At 32.4% G+C, this 3,169-nt stretch overlaps 1 protein-coding gene across 4 annotated transcripts in view; it reads left to right on the top strand.

Moving 5' to 3' along the window:
- Positions 1-3,169, top strand: part of LOC117172375 (ankyrin repeat and SAM domain-containing protein 1A-like) — a 74,050-nt gene that overhangs the window by 54,918 nt on the left and 15,963 nt on the right. The window lies entirely within an intron of this gene.

Genomic DNA, 3,169 nt, shown 5'->3' with positions numbered 1-3,169 from the left:
TGTTCTAATTCAGGAAATATTCACGTTTTTCTAAATTGATGTCAAAATTATTGTTTTCGGGTTTGAGTGAGAGATAATAATTAGACCCATACTGAATCTATTGGCACTATATTTATGCCTTGGAATCAACTGAAAGTATGTATATTTCTTGTTCAAAGAGAAAGTATAACACGTGTGCTTATGGCACTCGCTAGAATTTTTAATGCGTTTGTCGCGAAAAAAGATTTTTCAAAGTTACAACTTCATCAATTTTCTGATTTTTCAATTTAGATAGTTCCTTCTGGGCCTAAAATACCGGGAATTAATCCGTTTATACGTGCCTATACGTAATTCCATACCGACCATAATGGCTCTTTTTATACCGGGCGCGCACATAATGCATGTGCATTATTTTGAGGTAAGTCCATGCAGAAATTTCCCCATCTTTCCCTATTTGAAGTTGGGTTCTGATGGAGCCCCTATCAGACTATCTAGTCTAGAAAAAACTGGTTAGGCCCCTATCGGAATTTCTAGTCCAGAAAAAACTTATGGCTGCCCTGTCAGGTTCTAGTGAAGAATTCCATGCTTCGTATAGGTATGGCAAATCTATCTGTCTCTAATGGGTCCCCGACCATAGAACTCCTAAAATCTTATATTGCCTAAAATATAATTTTGAGGCTTTTGAAGGTTTCAGTATGCAAAAATAATATTTTTATGAATATTTAAACTCGTTATTCTCGAAAACTTGATTTAGGGCACTAATGCATATTTTCTTCGGAGTCAGGAAGATATTTTACAGTTAAAGTTGAAGAATTTATGTCGAGTACAACTGGCTAGTGCTGTGTTTTAAAGAAAGAAATTTTGAAGCTCATCTTTATGAAAGATTCTCAATATTTTGAAAAAATTACATTTTAGGTTTAGGTCTAAATGCTCATAAAAAATTTAATGTTCTGTCACTGTAAAAAGTTATAAAGTTGTCTACAATGGGAAAAAATGAAATATTATACGAATAAAAATATGAGTCGATTACATTTATTTATTAAAAAATGATTGTATAGATATTCATGTTAAAAATTCGTATATTTTACATTCAAATAATGTCGTATAATAATAAATATTTAATTTAAAAAAAGAGAGTTTAAAATTTGGTGTTTTAGCTTTTCTAAGCTGTACGTAATGAGGATGGCTTTTTCATCGAGTTTCAACTTGTCGGCTTAGCGCAGTGGTTAGACTCCCGACTCTTAGGCGATAGATTTAGACCGCTATAGATATGTAGGCCTGAGCGTTACGTTCCAGATGGGGCCCGGGCTAGTTTCCCTCACTAGAGCCGGACTAGAACTAGGGAAAACTATTCAGGGCCCTACTTGAACCCTTTCGAAATTTCTGCACGGGGTGGACGTTTTTCAGCTCTCTGTCATTCCGATAATTTGGATCATTTCCCAAATTTTAAGGACAAAATATTGATTATTCTATGAAAAAAGCCGGGGGCACCTGAAACTGATAAAATCGATCATTTTCTAAGTATCACATGCCCTTAACAGTATTTCAATTCTAAGCAATGTCAAGGGATTCAAACAAATTTTAAGAGATTTTAAGGAATTCCAAAGAATTTATAAAGAACTTCAGAGAGAAATAAAAACACAATGTAACTTTAAAGGGTCTCTTCAGATTTTGTGGGATCACAAAGATTGAATTATTTTTGTTTAGGATAATTGAAGTGATTCCAAGGAGTTTAACGAGAATTTAAAATTTGTAACGGTTTTTAAAAAGTTTCGTAAGATTTTACAAAGTTTCAAAGGGGTTTATAAAGGTATCCATCATATCAATGATATGCTGTTTTGACATTTCAATGGATATCTAGAGAAATGTAAGGAATAAATGAAATTAAAATGTAAAGAACTTCTGGGCTTCATATGATTCATAAGATTTCAAAATAAATTGTAGAGGATCTCAAAAGATGTCAGGAGTATTTAAAAAGATTGTAAAGGAATTCACGCGATTTTCGGAAGTGGTATAATATTTTATGTATTCCAGACTTAAAAAAAAGTTAATCGCTTTATTTAAAATAGAATAATGAATCGCATGGCACTATTTTGTTACTATTTACAAAAATGTATGCTTCTATTGATACTATTTTGTATAACAAATCGATAATAGAATTCATAATTTTATGAAAAAGCGGAACAGGATATGAACTTACATAGTAATAAAAAGGAATGTAAAAGTATAGAAACATTGAACATGAGAATAGAATGAGAAAAGGTAAAACGGAAAGGAAGGATACTGCCATAAACTAAATTCTACTTTTAAATAAGAAGAGAGCATGTCTCAATTTTGAGACGGAGCCAGACTTCAATTTATGTCTTGTCGACAGGTTTTTATGTCTTCAAGACATAAATTTATCTCTTGAGTCGAATTTTTATGACTTCAACACGTGCGGTTTATAACATCGAGCGTCTACCGGCCCTAACAAAAAGGGTGATTCTAAAAGTCATAAAAACTAATCTTTGAATAAACAATCTTATAATTTTTATACAATATATATGTAATAAATCAACTTATTTACGGATCGTTATTTGTATTATACTTGTTTGACGAGGATACCGAAAATGTAGTATGTGTGTACGCATTTCTAACGGCTTAGGAAATCCTACTATAAAGATAAAATTTTAATTTTTTTGAAGAAAATTTTTAAGGGTTATACTCGTTCAGGCCCACCGATTCTGAATTTTTGAAATAAAAATAACTAATTAAATAATATAAATTTTTGATTGATTAATTTTAATCTGATTTATGAGCCAAAAAAGGTTCGATGATCTCAGCCAAGACAAGGCTCGTCTTGAGTCAAGTAAACGTCGTCTTAGCCAAGAAAAGGCTCGACTTAAGACAAGTAAACGCCGTTTTATCTGTCGGGGCCATAAAAGTAAGACGAAGGCCTATGTGTCGACCAGTTTTGAGACGCAGCCAGATATCGATGTCTTGGAGACGAACTCAAGACATAACCAAGTCGAACTCAAGTCGAAGCATTTTTACTTGGGAGGGTAGGATTTATCCAGCGTAAATATGGATAAATAGTTTTACCCTATTAGTTGTTGATAACATTTTTTATTAGCTCCTTTCTTTCGTTCACAAATTTTCCATTTCATTTCGTGAAGAAGTTGATATATTTTATGCTATACACACACATACA

The sequence above is a fragment of the Belonocnema kinseyi genome, chromosome 5 (genome assembly GCF_010883055.1).
Source record: "Belonocnema kinseyi isolate 2016_QV_RU_SX_M_011 chromosome 5, B_treatae_v1, whole genome shotgun sequence".
Taxonomy (NCBI): Eukaryota; Metazoa; Arthropoda; class Insecta; order Hymenoptera; family Cynipidae; genus Belonocnema; species Belonocnema kinseyi.
The sequence above is the reverse complement of the archived record's forward strand: the minus strand, read 5'-3'. Positions and strand labels throughout refer to the sequence as shown.